Consider the following 18,313-nt stretch of genomic DNA (forward strand, 5'->3'; position numbering starts at 1 on the left):
TCTTAGGCACCAGGTCAGCTTCCTTAAGGGGCAGAGGGTACTGGTCCCGGCTCACAGGAGAGACAGGTGGATGGGGAGTGCTATGGCAGCATCTTGGAGATTATACCAAGAGACTACAGACTTGTCAACTGGAGTTCAGAGAGGGGCAAATGCCCTCCAGGAGAAATGGCCAAATGAGGTCACATACAACTCCATTTCCAGAAATGCCTTGCCAAGCCCCGGGTGTTCCCTGGGGGATGTCAGCTTGGCTAATGGGCAAGCCCTCCTAGCAGGGAGTTTTCTGTCTCTGGGCCTTTGTCATTCTTGATCCTGGGGAGTTTAAAGGGGAAATGTGTGCTTGCTGATTGCCCACTGCCTGCTGGGCCCTAGGCAAGCCCCACGCGGTGGCTACCGAGGGACTGCTCCTTTCTCCAAGAGCCTGGCGGTCATCAAGTCATTAAAAAGGAGTGAAGCTTTTACTTGGAAAGGAATAAAGAAACTCCAAATTTGAGAAAGTGAGTCATCAGCACTAAATGTCTAGCTGAATCTTCTGGTAGCAAAGACAGCTTTTTTTCTGTAGGTTCATTCTGCAGGCAGTCAGCATGGAGAGCATCATTTCTGCTTCCTTTAGTGAAAATTCAGCTATTCCCAAGACCAGCTCCCTAGGGGGACTTCCCTCCCCTTTGGTGATCTCTGGACAACACACACAATAGGCCCCCGGAGGGTGGTACCAGGATCTCCTTACTTGAGAAGGGGAAGTGGGCCAGGCTGCAAGGACCTCTGTTTTGAAGACCTGCTGTGGGCTAAAATGAGCAGTGGTCAGAAGCGTCCCCTTTGGCCCAGGCTTTTGTTTTGCTGTTAGCCCCTGGGACCACAGGCTGGGACTGTCCCCTAGAGAAGGCCTGGGGCCTGGCCAGGTATTTCTGGAACTGGAGTTGTAAGTGGCCTCACTTGGCCACTTCCTTGGGGGGCGTGCAGCCAGGGGGCAGGGGACAGATGACTAATGAGCAAGCCCTAAATGTGGACTCCCAGATTGGCCTGGCTGTGGGGCCTTAGATATTACTTCTTCTCCCTTATTTTACAGCTGGGGAAACTGAGGCTTTGAGAACAGAAGTAACTTGACAAGTGTCACTGCACACTACAGCACCCATTGCATTTCCCACATTGAACAGGGGTCCTTCCTCGAGGGCTGTTCTCCAAGCCAGTATCTAATTCCCACATGAAAACCCAATCTCAACATAACTCCATACATGCTGCACAGCTTTAGCATCGTTATCCTATGTATGCAGTGATCCTGGGCCCTGACTGGGGATGGACACACACACACACACACACACACACACACACACACACACTTTTAAGCAGAATGCCTAACCTTGCACAGAACTCTGGATCTTTCTAACCACCTGCCCGTTTCTCCTGTGGGAGTTATGAGGCCCAAGGGCTCCCCTGTGACTTTCCACAAAAATCTTCACTGACATAAAAATAGACTGCTCAGGAATTTGGAAACACAGTTCTCACTTTCCTTCTAAATTGAAGAAATCATTCTAATATAGTGTTAGCTACATGGTCATGAAAAGAGAGTGCAAGGAAGGAGGCAGAGCAGGGTACAGGAGGCTTGGCTCCTTCGTCAACAGTGACTCCAAAGCCTGGGCCTTGAGGCCTCTGGGAACTGGGCTGTTACTTACCTGACCAGTCAAAAGATACTCCCAGGTAAGGGCATGCCCTTTGGAAATATGGCTGTAGCCATGGACCATCAAAGGTTTGGACATCATCAAACCCAACCATCTCCCACCCCCAGTCTACAAATGGGCCTACTGAGGCTAAGAGAATCAGGTCAGTTCAACACACATTTTCTGACTATCTCTAGAGATTGACAGCCCCAACTGAGTGCTCCTTCTCCAACAGAAACATAAGGGCATCACCATCCCGGTCCCTTTATGCTTTCCTGACTAGTCAAGCAATGGCCCCTTCCTGGAGCTTTCTGCTTCTGTCATCACATCTCCAGAGAAGATGGCTCTTGAGCTAGAGTTCTTCCTTAATTGTCAGTTCTACTGCAATCAGTGGATTCTGATCATATATGTACATCTAGAAAAGGAAGGGGCTATGGGGAGAGAGGCAGCAAGAGAAAGACGCTCATAATTCCTTTGGATGCCAGTCAGGGCAGTGCCTACAATCTGACTGCAAGGTAGGGCTGAGGAACCCCGACACACCTGCCCATCCACCTGCCTGCCCCGAGCCCCTGAAGACCTTCTTTGGATTGGCCCTCTCCCTGATTGCCCCACTGCTTCAGCTTTAGAAAATATGTGTGTATTTGGCAGGGTGGGGAGAGGTGAGGGGCAGGCACAGAAACTGGTTTTGAACAGCCAAAGGCTTTTCATGTGAAGGAAGAGGGAGTATATTTCATCTGAGTGATTTTAGGGCCCCCTCACTGGCTGATGGAAGCTGGAGCCAAAGAGGCCTGCTTCTAATCACACATGTCAGAGAGGAGAGAATTTCTCATCACGGGGGAGAGTTCAAGCAAAGACTGAACCACCATGTACCAGGTAGGCGGTGAAAGGCAAAGTACTGTGGGGCCATCCTCCCTGAGATGCTGGCATTGCTAAGGTCTCTGGACCAGTGCCAACCCTGTGGCCAATTCCCATTTTTTTTGGCTCTGTAGGCCCCAGTATGAGGCTGGGTTTCTATGGATCTCTGCAAGCCATCTTGTCTCAGGGCTGTCCAGTGGCCTCCCAGGTCTCCCGGGGGGGGGGGGTGGCTCTACCTGATCCAGTCCAGGGATGGTGGTGGCAGGCTCTATCCCGGGCCTCCTGGCGAGATGGTCTGGGCCTACCTCGCGACATGTAATAAGAACCAGAACAAGCTCCAAAGGACTCCATAAGCCTGGGGCAGCCTTGGGTTTCCCAGCCACGGTAGAGGCTTTGGACACCATGGCCTTACAGATGTCAGGTTGCTCTGGAGCCTGTGCCCTACTGGGGACATGCTGGTGACAGCACAGGTAAGCTGATGGTCTTGTGGGTGCATTTGCCAAACTATGGGGGTGGCCGCCCTTGGTGTCCCACTCTTCTCTGTGTCCCACCTCTCCAGCTCTGGCTTCCATTGCTCTCCCCACCTGAGGATATTGACTGCCATGGTGGAAATTCACTTTCTTGCTTGCTTTCTCAGTTTCTTTTCAGTTAACACATTTTGGCTTCAGTACTCTCTTCACAAAGAATTTATGTCATTAGAGCCACAAGATAAATTTCTTCTTTCCTCCTCTCTTGCCAGCCTGCGCTACCAATGGTTCCAGCATGCCTCAGTGGCCAGCCTGAACCAGGTATGAGACAAGGGTCCTTAAAAGATGGAAGAAGGAGGCCGAAGAGTCAGAGAAGGAGATGTGATGACGGAAGCAGAGGTCAGAATAATGCCTTGCTGGCTTTGAAGATGGAGGAAGGGGCCAAAAGCCAATCAATGCAGTAGCCTCTAGAAGCTGGAAAGGGCAAGGAAACAATACTCCCCTAGGGCTTCCAGCAGGAGCACAATCCTGCCCACACCTTGATTTTAGCCCAGTGCAACTCATTTTGAACTTCTGACCTCTGAAACGGTAAGATAACCAATGTGTGTTGTTTTAAGACACTAAATGTGTGGTAATTTATTACAGTAGCAGTAGGAAACTGATACAGTGGCTAATGGCATTTAAATACCAACCAGACACACAATCACCAGCTGTTGCAGGCTGAAGCAATCTGCTAGATTTGACAGAGTGGGTAGGCAACCCTGAGTTGTAATCCCAGCTCTTCTTCCTGGGACTGGAGCCTTGGGTAAAGGTCACTTTACTTCTCTGAGTCTCAGTTTCCTCATCTATAAAATGGCAAAATAAAACCACAATCCTCAGTTTTGTAGTTTAGTTAATAGTATTGTACCAATGTTGATTATCTGCTTTTGATAATTGTACTAAGGTTACGTAAGATGTTAACATTAGGGCAGCTGGGCAAAGGGGATACACGAACTCTGTGCACTACTTTTGCAACTTCTCTAAAATTATGTTCAATTTGAATATATTTGTTTATTGGAATTAATTTTAAATTATTTAAAAAAAATTTAAATCACAAGCCTTAGGGATATTGTCAGGACTGTAGTTGAATCCTTGGCACACTTTGTGCTCAGAGAACAAACAGTACCAGTTGCGACTAGTGCCTGCCATTGCTGTTAGATGACACGCTACCTTCAGAAACATTAAAGAGAAAGCCCCAAAGATGCACTTTCTTCATGGGTGATCCCATGAAAAATACTGAATGAGCAGGAAGGAAAGGACACTGTACTGTATGAGATCCCTGCCAGGTTTGGGTTTCAGTTGAAATAGTTGGTGTCAGACACAGCCCAGGTGAAGAGAGATGGGTGCTCACCTGGCATCTCTTTCTGGGGGAGCCTTGCTGGGAGTGGTATGGCCTGCTATCCTATTGGGCAGGTAGGTGGTGTGCCAGGCCTGGGGTAGGGATAGCCATCGCCCCAGCTGGGGCAGCGTAGACCTTGCTCCCAGCCACTTGTCCCTCGCAGGCAGCATCTTGGTGAGAGATGATTCTGCAGGTTTCGTTGAACATTCATAGTCAACAGACTCTTGTTGGCCTTTTCTTTCTTAACATAAGCAGTTTATCATGCAGGTCCCAGGACCAAAAGGGATATTTGCTCTTTAACCGAGATGCTTTCCTTTTAAAAGCCGAATTGTGGATTCAGGGCCCTTAAACTAGGAACAGACTGCCTCAGTCTGGACTTCAGTCTCCCAATCTAGAAAGAACTCCATGGGCCGGAAGGCATTCAGCAACCTCCCAGGCAGCTCGAGACTTGTCAGCACAGCCCCTGGATACCAGAGGTCACCAGGTCTTGCAGTGTTTAGAAAGCACAGGCCTAAGGCAGTCCTCCTCCTCACATTCATTCAGTGTGGTCATTTATGCCTTCCTAGAGATAATGCAAAATGTGAGAGGACATTCAAGAGGAGGGCCCGAGGCCCATGTCCTCAGTGGGGCTGATGAGGCCCCGCCCAAGCTGGCCTTGCCCTGTTACCCCACCAAGCCTCTGCTCCATGTACACTAACCTTCCTGTTCTCCACCCTCGCAGTCACATCCTTGCCCTCACCAACCCTTGCCCCACCCTTCCCAAACGTCGCACACATGGCCTCTTCGTCTGGCAAAATCCCACTCCTCCCAGGCATTCTCCAAAGTCACCTTCCTCAAGCCTAATGAGCCAGCCCTCCTCGGGGGGGCCCCCTGTCCCACCCGGGTACGTAGCATGGTAAGCTAAGATTATTTTAAGGCCTTCTTCCCCATAGATGGTGGGCTCCTCAAGGACAGAGCCCAAGCCTTGGCACCCCCCAGCTCCTGGCACAGACTGGGGGACAGGAAATGGTGAAATGGATGAGGGAGCGAGTGAGTGAGCCAGGGGCTGAGGGAGTGTTGAGCCCCGACCACTGCAGAAGCCCAATTCAGGATTTCTCTCCAGGGCCACCTTTCCTTTGTCTCATTAATAGGCAAGGATTCAAGAGTGAAATGAGATATTTCTATGCATGGCATGACTAATACAGAGGCTTTTTATCATCAATTGTAAAAATAGCCCGAATGTGTGGAGTCCCCCTAGGGATGGATGACATCATGCTGGCCTCTGTGGAATCTGCTGCTTTGGGTGGGGGGATGTCACATTGTTATGTAAAGCCTGCATCTTTCCACCTTCCCCTGGTCCCAGAGGCTGCAGGCTCCACTGGCAAAGAGCAAGCACCCAGTCCCTGCCATCTGCCCCGGTCCTGGGGCCTCTGAGGGCAGTATAGTTGCCTTTACTTCCTAAGAGTAATGGCACGGCTGTCGTGGTACCAATGGGGCTCCCCATTCGTTTATTCTTGGGGCAGAAGGGAAGATGCTCTCCTTGGGGGCCCTCTGAGCAGCCTGGCACTCAGGCACCTTCCCATAATGCATCTCCTAGCCACTCTGTACACTGCTGCAAAGATAAGGCAGGTGAGGACCATCTCAGACAGCCTCACCAAAGGCCAGCTCCAGCTCCACTGCAGAATCAATAGTCACATGGTGGGGTCTCTGCTTTAAAAGAAACTTGGTTGTGATAGGGGGTGTGAGGCTGCTCTATTTTCCTCCCTCAACAAAGAGCCTCAAATGCACACGCTCTGCCACTTCCAATAGACCTGGCCAGGTTGAACATATTTTCCCAGATAAATCAATCCCTGACAGCCATCCATCAAGGTAAAAGGGAGGCACCAGACTAAACAATCTTTGTGGGAAGGACAGGAAGTGAGCTTGATGCACCGAGTCTGCCGGCAGCATGTGCACATGGTGGGAACAGGGAGCTTGTCCTCAAGGTGAAGCCCCAGAGCCTAGTGTGGCCAAGGGACAGCCCTGATGCTGGATAACACTCTCGTACCTTTCAGTGTGTCTGCCCTGCTCACCTACAGCCTTTCTGGGCTGCCTTGTGTCACCAAGGATGAGAGGGGACAAGCTCCAGGAGAAAACACCTACAGCATGACTCCTCTCCATCTGTGGCCTGTAATTACTGCCACGGGGGATGGGACTTCACATGGGGGTAGGGAGCCTGGACTCAGAGCCGTGGGGCCCAACTTGCAGACTCAGCCCCTCTGCTGATAGGCTGGGTGACCCCGGGCAGCCGTGCTACTACTTCTGGCCTCCTCTTTCCCCTGTCAAGTGGAGATGCAGCCCCTGGCCACCCCCAGAACTGTTGCCCAGGGCCCTCCTAGGGCCTCATTGGCTAGTGCTCTGGCATGGCAGACCCGGAAGTGTCCTTGGAGATCAGCTACTCCAATGGTCCTATTTTACAAAGAAGGCAACTGAGGCCCAGAGAAGGAAGGGATTGGCCTGAGGTGCCCTCAGCCAGGAAACTACTTCCTTTCATTTCTCTTTTTTTAAATTAAGCTTTTTATTTTGAGGTAATAGTAGATTCACATACAGTTGTAAGAAATAACACAGAAAGACACCATGTACCCTTCACCCGCAGTGAGAAAGATCTCATTTTTTTTTTTTGCTAACAAAGATTCACCCTGAGCTAACATGTGCTGCCAATCTTCCTCTATTTTGTATGTGAGCCACCACCACAGCATGGCCACTGATGAATGGTATAGGCCTGCACCTCGAACTGACCTGGGCCACTGAAGCAGAGTGCACCAAACTCAACCACTAGGCCACTGGGGCTGGCCCCAGATCTCATTTATTTTATTGTGAAATTTTTATTGTACATTATTGTTTATCAGTCACTATATAAGTGCATCCCTCCACCCCTTGTGCCCACCCCCTACCCCCTAGCCCCTGATAACCACCAAACAGTTCTATCTGTGCATGTGTTGGTTTATCTTCCACATATGAGTGAAATCATGCCCTGTTTGTCTTTCTCTTTCTGGCTTATTTCACTTAACATAATATCCTCCAGGTCCATTCATGTTGTTGCAAATGGGACAATTTTGTCTTTCTTTACGGCTGAGTAGTATTCCATGGTATATATATACCACATCTTCTTTATCCATTCATCAGTCAAGGGATACATGGGTTGCTTCCATGTCTTGGCTATAGTGAATAATGCTGGGATGAACATAGGGGTGCATAAGCCTCTTTGGATTGTTGATTTCAGGTTCGTTGGGTAGATACCCAGTAGTGGGATAGCTGGATCATAAAGTATTTCTATTTTTAATTTTTTGAGGAATCTCCATACTGTTTTCCATAGAGGCTGCACCAGTTTGCATTCCCACCAGCAGTGGATTAGGGTTCCCATTTCTCCACAGCGTCTCCAGCATTTGTTGCTTTTTGTCTAAGTGATTATAGCCATTCTAACAGGTGTAAGGTGATATCTTAGTGTGGTTTTGATTTGCATTTCCCTGATGATTAGTGATGTTGAGCCTCTTTTCATGTGCCTATTGGCCATCTGTATATCTTCTTTGGAGAAGTGTCTGTTCATTTCCTCTGCCCATTTTTTGATTGGGTTGTTTGTTTTTTTGTTATTCAGTTGTGTGAGTTCTTTATATATTATGGAGATTAATCCCTTGTCAGATATTCAGTTTGCAAATATTTTTCCCCAGATGGTGGGTTTCCTATTCATTTTGATCCTGGTCTCATTTGCCTTGTAGAAGCTCTTTAATCTGATGAAGTCACACTTGTTTATTTTTTCTTTCATTTCCCTTGTCTGAGTAGATATGGAATTCAAGAAGATCCCTTTATGGCTGATGGCGAGTAGTGTACTACCTATATTTTCCTCCAGGAGTTTTATAGTTTCAGGTCTCACCTTCAGGTCTTTGATCCATTTTGAGTTCATTTTTGTGTATGGTGAAAGAAGGTGGTCTACTTTCATTCTTTTGCAAGTGGCTGTCCAGTTTTCCCAGCACCATTTATTGAAGAGACTTTCCTTTCTTCACTGTATGACCTTAGCTTCTTTGTCAAAGATTAGCTGCCCATAGATATGAGGTTTTATTTCTGCACTTTCAATTCTGTTCCATTGATCTGTGTGTCTGTTTTTGTACCAGTACCATGCTGTTATAATTACTATCGCTTTGTAGTATGTTTTGAAGTCAGGGATTGTGATGCCTCCAGCCTTGTTCTTTTTCAGGATTGCTTTAGCTATACGGTGTCTTTTGTTGTCCCATATGAATGTTAGTATTATTTGTTCTTCTTCTGTGAAGAGTGTTCTTGGGATTCTGATTGGGATTACATTGAATCTGTAGATCACTTCAGGTAGTATGGACATTTTAACTATGTTTATTCTTCCAATCCAAGTGCATGGAATATTTTTCCATTTCTTTATGTCATCATTGATTTCATTCAATAATGTCTTATAGATTTCATTGTATAGGTCTTTTGCTTCCTTGGTTAAATTTACTCCTAGATATTTTATTCTTTTTGTTGCAATTGTAAATGGGATTGTCTTCCTGACTTCTCTTTCTGTTAGTTCATTGTTGGTATATAGAAATACAACTGATTTCTGTAAGTTGATTTTGTACCCTGCCACTTGGCTGTAGTTGTTGATTATTTCTAATAGTTTTCCACTGGATTCTTTAGGGTTTTCTATATATAAGATCATGTCATCTGCAAAGAGCAAGAGTTTCACTTCTTTGTTGCCTATTTGGATTCCTTTTATTCCTTTTTCTTGTCTGATTGCTCTGGCCAGAACCTCCAGTACTCTGCTGAATAAGAGTGGCGAGAGTGGGCACCCTTGTCTTGTCCCTGTTTTCAGAGGAATGGATTTCAGTTTTTCCCCATTGAGTATGATGTTGGCTGTGGGTTTGTCATATATGGCATTTATTATGTTAACGTACTTTCCTTCTATACCCATTTTGTTGAGAGTTTTTATCATAAATCGATGTTGGATCTTGTCAAAAGCCTTCTCTACATCAATTGAGATGATCATGTGGTTTTTATTCCCCATTTTGTTAATGTGGTGTATCACATTGATTGATTTGCAGGTGTTGAAACATCCCTGTGTCCCTGGTATAAATCCCACTTGATCATGGTGTATGATCTTTTTAATGTATTGATGTATTCAGTTTGCCAACATTTTGTTGAGGATTTTTGCATCTATGTTCATCAGGGATATTGGTCTATAGTTTTCCTTATTAGTATTGTCTTTGCCTGGCTTTGGTATCAGGGTGATGTTGGCCTCATAGAATGTGTTGGGAAGTGTTCCATCTTCCTCTATTTTTTGGAATAGTTTGAGAAGGATAAGTATTAAGTCTTCTTTGAATGTTTGGTAAAATTCTCCAGAGAAGCCATCTGGTCCTGGACTTTTATTTTTTGGGAGGTTTTTGATTACTGTTTCAATCTCTTTACTTGTGGTTGGTCTATTCAGGTTCTCTATTTCTTCTTGATTCAGTTTTGGGAGGTTGTATGAGTCTTGAAATTTATCCATTTCTTCTAGATTGTCCAATTTGTTGGAATATAGTTTTTCATAGTATTCTTTTATAATCTTTTGTATTTCTGTGGTATCTGTTGTAATTTCTCCTTTTTCATTTCTAATTTTATTTATTTGAGCCTTCTCTATTTTTTTCGTGGTGAGTCTGGCTAAGGGTTTGTCAAATTTGTTTATCTTCTCAAAGAACCAGCTCTTTGTTTCATTTATCCTTTCTACTGTTTTTTTTAATTTCAATTTCATTTATTTCTGCTCTGATTTTTATTATTTCCCTCCTTCTGCTGACTTTAGGCTTTATTTGTTCCTCTTTTTCTAATTCTGTTAGGCATAGTTTGAGGTTGCTTATTCGGGCTTTTTCTTGTTTGTTAAGGTGGGCCTCTATTGCTATGAGTTTCCCTCTCAGGACTGCTTTTGCTGCATCCCATATGAGTTGGTACAGTGTATTTTCATTTTCATTTGTCTCCAGATATGCTTTGATTTCTCCTTTAATTTCATCAAAGATCCATTGGTGGTTTAGTAGCATGTTGTTGAGTCTCCACAGCTTTGTCACTTTCCTGGTTATTTCCTTGCAGTTGATTTCTAACTTCATGGCATTATGGTCTGGAAAGATGCTTGTTATGATTTCAATCTTCTTAAATTTATATAAGTGTGCCTTGTTTCCCAACATATGGTCTGTTCGTGAGAATGTTCCATGTGCGCTTGAGAAGAATGTGTAATCTGCCTTGCTTGGATGGAGTGCTCTGTATATGTCTATTAAGTCCATCTCATCTAGTTTTTCATTTAGGTCCATTATTTCCTTATTTATTTTCTGTCTGGATGATCTGTCCATTGATGAGAGTGGGGTTTAAGATCCCCTACTATTATTGTGTTCTTGTTAATATCTCCTTTTAGGTTTGTTAATAGTTGCTTTATGTACCTTGCTGCTCCTGTATTGGGTGCATATATATTTAAAAGTGATATGTCTTCTTGGTGGAGTGTCCCTTTTATCATTATATAATGCCCCTATTTGTCTCTCATTACCTGTTTTATCTTGAAGTCAACTTTGTCTGATATAAGTATGGCAACACCTGCTTTCTTTTGTTTGCCATTAGCTTGAAGTATTGTCTTCCATCCTTTCACTCTGAGCCTGTGTTTGTCTTTAGAGCTGAGATGTGTTTCCTGGAGGCAGCATATTGTTGGGTCTTGTTTTTTAATCCATCCCACCACTCTGTGTCTTTTGAGTGGAGAATTCTGTCCATTTACATTTAGGGTAATTATTGATATGTGGGGGCTTGTTGTTGTTATTTTGTCACTCTTTTTCCGGTTCTTTTGCATTTCTTTTTTTTCTCATTCCATATGTTTTGGACTAACAATGCAGTTCGGTAGTTCTGTATGGGGGTTCTCTTAATTTTCTCTTTCTTTATTGTGTGTGATTCTGTTCTGATTATTTGGTTAGTGGTTACCATGAGGTTTGCATAAAAAATCTCGTGGATGTGATAGTCCATTTTTTGATGGCTTCTTATTCCATTAGACTAAGTCAATTTGATCCCTTTCCTCTTCCCCTTCTGTTATTGTTGTCACATCTTATTCCTTTTTGTGTTGTGAGTTTGTGTTTAACATGATGAGTTTATATTTATGCTTGGTGCTTACCTTCCCTTGATCTTTGGTTTTATATTTAAGTGTTTGCTAATCTATTTTGATAGAGTACTGCAGCTTTTCTGGTTTTTTCCACCTATTTTCCACCTCATTCAAAACTTTGAATCCCCTTTCTCTTTTTTCCTCAGGGATGAGGGCCTTCTTGAGCACTTCTTGTAGTGGGGGTCTTGTGGCAATGAACTCCCTTAGCTTTTGTTTATCTATGATAGTTATTATTTCTCCGTCATATCTGAAGGATATTTTTGCTGGATAGAGTATTCTTGGCTGAAAGTTTTTGTCCTTTAGAATTTTGAATATATTGTTCCACTCTCTCCTGGCCTGTAAAGTTTCTGTCGAGAAATCTGCTGAGAGCCTGATAGGAAATCCTTTGTATGTTATTTTTTTTTGTCTAGCTGCCCTTAATAGTTTTTCTTTGTCGTTGACTTTTGCCAACCTTACTACTATATGTCTTGGAGAGTGTGTTTTCGTGTTGATATATTTAGGAGATCTATTGATTTCATTCACTGGTATTCCCAGCTCCTTCCCCACGTTTGGGAAGTTCTCAGATATTATTTCTTTTAACAAATTCTCTGTTCCTTTTCCCCTCTCTTCTCCCTCTGGAATACCTATAATCCTTATGTTGGATTCCCTATTTGAGTCGGATATTTCTCAGAGAGTTTCTTCACTTCTTTTTAGTCTTAGTTCTCTTTCCTCTTCCATCTGGAGCACTTCTGCATTACTGTCCTTGATAATGCTAATTCTTTCCTCCATATTGTCAGCTCTGGTGCTTAAGGCTTCTAGATTTGACTTTCTCTCCTCTATTGTGTTTTTAATCTCTAAGATTTCTGATTTTTTTTTTATAGTTTCAATCTCTTTTGCGAAGAAACTCCTGATTTCACTGAATTATCTGTCTTTTTTTTCTTGTATTTCATTAAGCTTTTTTATGATGGCTACTTTGAATTCTCTTGTTGTTAAGGTTATACATTTCTGTGCTTTCTGGGTTGGCTTCTCGGTGCTTGTCATTTTCCTTTTGGTCTGGAGATTTAATATATTTTTGCATGGTACCTGTTGGTGTTGGCTTACCTTTCCTCATAGTGAAAATATACGGTCGCAGTTTCCCCTTGCTGCTGCTGGGTGGGGGTCAAGGTCTGTGTATTCTGGCCCACTTCAATCCATGGGCACTCTTATGGGCCCCTGGCTGATCTGCAGTGTGTCTGAGCAGAGGCTGCTGGGGGGAAGCATGGAAACAGCTGGAGCTAGAGTGCAGCTAGGCCGAAGCAGCTGGAGCTTTGGTGTGGGTGGGTTGAAGCAGCTGCAGCTGAAGTGCCCCTGGGCCAAAGAAGCTGGAACTGGGGTGTGCAGGCTAAAGAAGGAAGTACTGGAGCACTTCTGGTCCCAAGAAGCTGGAACTGGAGTGCCGCTGGGCCAAAGAAGCTGGAACTGGAGTGTGCTGGCCTGAAGAAGGAGGAACTGGAGTGTGCTGGGCCAAAGAAGCTGGAACTGGAGTGTGCTGGGCCGAAGTTGCTGGTGCCAAGTCAGCTGGAACCTGCACACAGGCCAAGCCAAAGCAGCTGGAGCCAGGGGGATGGAGGTCAGTCAAGCCGAAGGAGCTGCGGGTGGGGCATGTTCCAGCCGAAAGAGCTGGGGCCATGGCACGTTGGAGCTGGGGAGGCTGGGGCTGTGGCTTGGTCCAGATGGAGCAGCTGGGGCTGTGGCGTGGTGGGGACTAAGCTGCCACTGCCTCTGGTGCCAGGGTGCAGTCTCGCCCCATTGCTGGTCAGGCTGGGTGCCTGGGGGCCGCTGCCTCTGGGGACAGGTCTGAGCTGAAGTGCTGCTGTGCTGAAGCACCAGTCAGGGGGGCCGGGTGGGGGAGGGGTGCTTACTTTCGCCTCCCTGATCTCAGAGGTTTCTCGCCTCACTGTTGCTCTCTGTTCTCCTGAGGGGCTAGCTTGTTGAAACTACCCTCACTACAGTTCTGCTCCCTCTGTAGGGGGATCCCCTCGGGCTGTGAGGGGTCTTGGAGAGCGCCGTTTTTCACATGGCGAGCCACCCCTCCCCCTCCTCTGAGAGCCGCATGGTCTCAGTCTCTGAGTCACAGTCCTTGGGGAAGAAAGGGAGTTCCTCTTACCTCCTTCCACTTACTCTGGAGATTCTAGCACCTCAGTCCTCGAGTGTACGGCTGCCTGGGTGGCTCAGATGTCCCTTGTGTTGTGTGAATAGCTTCTGTTGGAATACGAATGTCCTTTTTGTTGTGTCTTAGAAGGGGAGAGTTCAATGGGAGAAGCTCACTCTGCCATGATGCTGACAACACTCCCCAGATCTCATTTTTGAAAATGAGTCTGAGATGGGGGTGGGGTGTATACACATTCTAGTACAGAGTAGGAGGGACCAGGAAAATGGAAAAGGATATTGGTCATTGAAAGCCAGGTCTGATATACTTTATGCCATGCTGAAACTGCAAAATGAATCTTCTTTCCTTCTCTTTTTGTGGCATCCAACACGATTGAGAAGTGAGTTCTGAGTAGCCCACTATGCCCATTTACCTATTTGCTTCCTCCCAGGCCTTCTCCCTTCTCCCATGCCACCCCTGCTCCTGCCCCCACTGCCATTCACTTGAAGAATGGGAGGGCCCATAGATGGAACCTGCTGGACAGCTTGGAGACCTTCTAGTAGCCCCCAAGGAGGCAGCCATTCACCCCATGGAGCCCAGATGGGTCCACCTGGCTGAAACACGTGCATTGTGTATCACCAGCTTTTTGCAGAAACATCATTTCTCTCCTGTACCCTCTCTCTCTCCCAAGTCCCCACAGACACCAGTGATTTCCAGTGCCCATTGTTTATCAAAAAGCCCAGCTCTCAACTGTCAGGCCTCCACGGTCAAGTCTCATCTTTATTTCCTCTCAAATTTCTAAATACCAGCAAGTGATTCAAGTTCATCTTGACAGATAACAGCACTTAAGAAACATTTTTGGCTAAAAAAAAAAAATAGCTGTGGTCATCTTTTCCTTGGGGTGGACAGGCAGATTCCCTTTGATAGCATGTTGAGTATTGATCATATTTTGATTTGGTTTTCAGAGTGTGGGCAGTTCGCTCCACCCAACTTTTGTATAACCACTGTCAGCAGCAAATCCCCAAAAGGCGCTCCAACTAGCTCACCTAGTTTTGTAAATGCTGGTCTAATAAAGCTTTTTACTTCCCAGTTTCAGTGCAAGCTGAAAGTAAGCTCCAGGGCAAAACAAGATGGCCAAGGAAACCTGACCACTTAAGTGGGTGGCAGTGGGGGTGCTGTCACTCACACACACACAGATAGCACCTGAGAGACAAGAGTAACCTGTGCAGAGACAGGAGGTGGGAGGTTGAGGATTGTCCTGTGAATGACAAGTGTGGAGGAGGCAGGGAAGTATTTAGAGTAGGAGCCCAGCTACATTCATTTCTCTGGCCTTAACAGTCTAGGACACAGCTATCCAATGGAACTTTCTGTTATGATGGTCATGTTCTAGATCTGTGCTGTCCAATATGGTAACTACTAGCCACGTGTGGCTATGGAGCACTTGAAATGGGGCTAGTGCGACTGAGGAACTGGATTTTTAGTCATATTTAATTTTAATATAAGCCAAAATACTCACATGTAGCTAGTGGCTACCATAGCGGGAGAGTACAGATCTAAAGTCTATACAACCCCAAAACAAACCCCTTGGCATTTTCCCACCCCTCCCCCTATGCCATGCCACCCCAGCTGCTGCAACGGGTCTTTCCTTTCTGAAACGTTGTTGGGTTGCCTTTTCTTGCCAAGGATTTGGTCTAACCCAGACACAGCTCCATTTTCATAGGCTGAGCAAAAGATACAGCCCAGCCTTGCCAAGCATCTCTTTCTGGGCACTGGCAGCCCACCTGAGCATGGTACACACTCGTGACTGACTTGAGGGCATGACTTCACTCTCAGATTAGTCTTTGGTGACCTTTAGCTACAATCCATATGGCCTCTCCCAGCGTGGCTGGGGGAGCCTCGCTCATTACCTAGGAAAGAGGAAGTGCGTATAGAGTTGAGGGGACTGGGGAGAAAAGGGAGAGAGGCTTTAGGCCCCCTTGGAACTCAGCCCTGGGTCCTGAGGAGAACGCTGAGAACTCTAACTCCCTTGGGCAGAGCTGAATGGAGATATCAGACAATAGGGTCACAGGGAAATGTTCTGGATCTCTGAAACTGCAGCAACTCCTGCGGGTGCCTTATCCAGCAGGATTTATTGAGTGCCCATATGTGACACATAGAAGGTGTGAAATGGCTACCACAGGAGCCTGGTGTCTGCAGCCCAGACCACTGGCATCAAAGCAGACACCTCTGCTGTCACTCTGGAACGGAGGGGAGTTTGACCAAGGCAGGGCCTGCCCCTTTCCACCTCATGGCTTCCCACACCCCAGGCCAGCCTAGGTAGATCCCTAACTCCCATGAGGGTACCCAACTTTGGACTAGACCTTGCAAAGCTTGGGCTGCATGCTGGAGGAATGAGTGAGGGAAAGAGATAGACCAGGAACACTGGCATCCAAGGAATTTGACCCAAAGCAGTGGGGCAAGGGAAGAAAGAAGGGAGAAGAGTGGTTCCAGAGGGAAGGTTGGAGGTGGGCCCTAGGGAGCACAAGTGCAAAGGAGTAGAAGGAAGAGGGGATCAGGATTCAGACATATCTGAGTACAAACGTGGGTGTGCAGTTAACTTTTCTGGGCCTCAGTTTTCTCATCTGTAAAACAGAAGTATAACTGTCCCTACATTTTATGGCTAACATGGGAATTGGCTAAATGAAAAGTTATCTAAAAAGCACCTAGTCCATGCCTGGAGATACTAGGGCCTAACTATATAGTAGAGTTTCTTATGAGCATAAAAGAAGGATAGGCTGCCTCCGACCCGGAAAGAGTTGGGCAGTTTGGACCAAGGCAGGGCAGAGATCAGTAGAGGCTGCCACTAGGGAGTCTCAAATAGGCCAGGAGTAGATTATGTCGTGAGAGAGGAGGGTGGGCACACAGGCTGAACACATATCACAGAGGGCTTTGGAAGTTGCATCTGGCTTTGGACTACAGCCTCTAGGGTGTGGGGGCCATGGAACGATTTGAGCAAGGGAATAACATGGTCCGAGTTGTGCTGGAACAATACGGACAGTGGAAAATCAGGAAGAGGTTTGAATGGCTCATTCTGCCAGGCCACTTGGGGAGAAGCCCTGGGAATTCATAACCTCACAAAACTCCCAGGGAAGAGGAGCCAAGTGGAGCCTGCTTTTGTGGCTGCATGGTCAGCTGAAGAGGATGCTGGCACAGCCGAGCAACTGTTGGCAGAAAAGCGGCACCAAAAAACTGCTGCTCCAACAGCCACCTACACCTCCCAAGCACTGAATAAAAGTGCCCTGCAGCCCTCATTTCTACTGCAGGGGTTCTCTTTTGAAGTTCAGGGCCCAGAAAAGTCTTTGCAAGCACCCCACGCCAAAGGGGACCACAGGCATCTGGCTCCTGCACCAGAGCTGGGCTGCTACCCCGGGGGCAAATTGAGTGCACTCTGTAGCCCTGTCTTCTGTGGAGACTCCAGAAGATCCAGGTCAGGGGGAGAAAACTGTAGGACCCCATTCCTCAGAAGCACGGTATTAGGTAGAAGCAGAGGTGGGGATCCCAGCAGACTGGGCCCTGGCACTGGAGACAGACACAGGTCGACCAGTGGCAGACGCCCAATGTCCAGCAATCAGAGGAGCAAGGAGCAAGTTCAAGAATTGAGTCCCAGGCCTGGACTCTGCCCCGCTTCCTGCCTCGTCTCCCATCAGAGGCTCTCTACTATTGCTTAGCACCAAAACCTCTGCCTCCTGGGTTCCAACTTCCCAAGTGGCAGACTAATGGTCTGCCCCAGGGCCTCATGACTGGGAGCCCCATCTGACAACATGCTGTCCTATGTGCAAGTGACATAGAAGGGTTTAAGAGCCTGGGCAAGTGTGCATGGAGCAGACTGTAGGTGGGACTGAAAAGGTCTCATCTTATGTGGTGGGAAGGGCTGGGGGCCAGGGGGACTGGCAGTGTTCGAGTCTCTAGAAGATACTGAGGATGAAACCAAAAGCCCTTTAACCTCATCCCTTCCCTAAAAAGGTCAAATTTTTAGAAATGAGCACTACTTCCAGGCACTCTCATTAGCTAAAGACAGGCTCTTCTGGGGAATTGCCTTCCCCTGCACACTCCTGTCTGGGTGGAGGGTCTTTGTGGGCCAGCATTGGCCTCCTGGAGCAAGCCTGCAGGAACTGGTATTCTCAAGAGGCTTGGCATGATGACGAGATGTCATAAGCTCTTATTCTCTGGTAGCAACACAAGCTTTTATGGGCTGGGGTAGCCAAGACTTTCGATAGGTCGCTGGGAAATGGACCTTACACACATCTAGAATGTTCTGGTTGGTGCCAAGCTATTTTGTGATTTTTGTCTCATGATCAAATCATGCAGCCAAAAATACGGTGTGCCAACTTCTAACATGAGTATCACTTTACCCTGGTAACAAATATGATCATTTAAGAAGTATGGTAAATAACACATTTGTGTATCTGGATTTTGCATATTCCACAAGATACATAGACTGAGAGCTTATTAGAGAGGGAGGAGACCTAAGGGACCTTGAGACTGACATCTTTACTTCTGGGATGGGAAAGCTGAGTCTCAGAATAAATGAAAATCCAGGCAGCATCCTTTGAATTTGGATGGTACCTTATTTATAAAACCTTTCACCATTTCTTGAACTTCACTTGCTCTGTGAGAGGCAGGATATGCAGTAGATAAGAGCAGATAATCAGGAGCCACACCCCTTGAGTTGAAAACTTACTCATTGTGTGA

Source organism: Ceratotherium simum, chromosome X (assembly GCF_057802395.1).
Source record: "Ceratotherium simum simum isolate JZ-2026a chromosome X, ASM5780239v1, whole genome shotgun sequence".
Taxonomy (NCBI): Eukaryota; Metazoa; Chordata; class Mammalia; order Perissodactyla; family Rhinocerotidae; genus Ceratotherium; species Ceratotherium simum.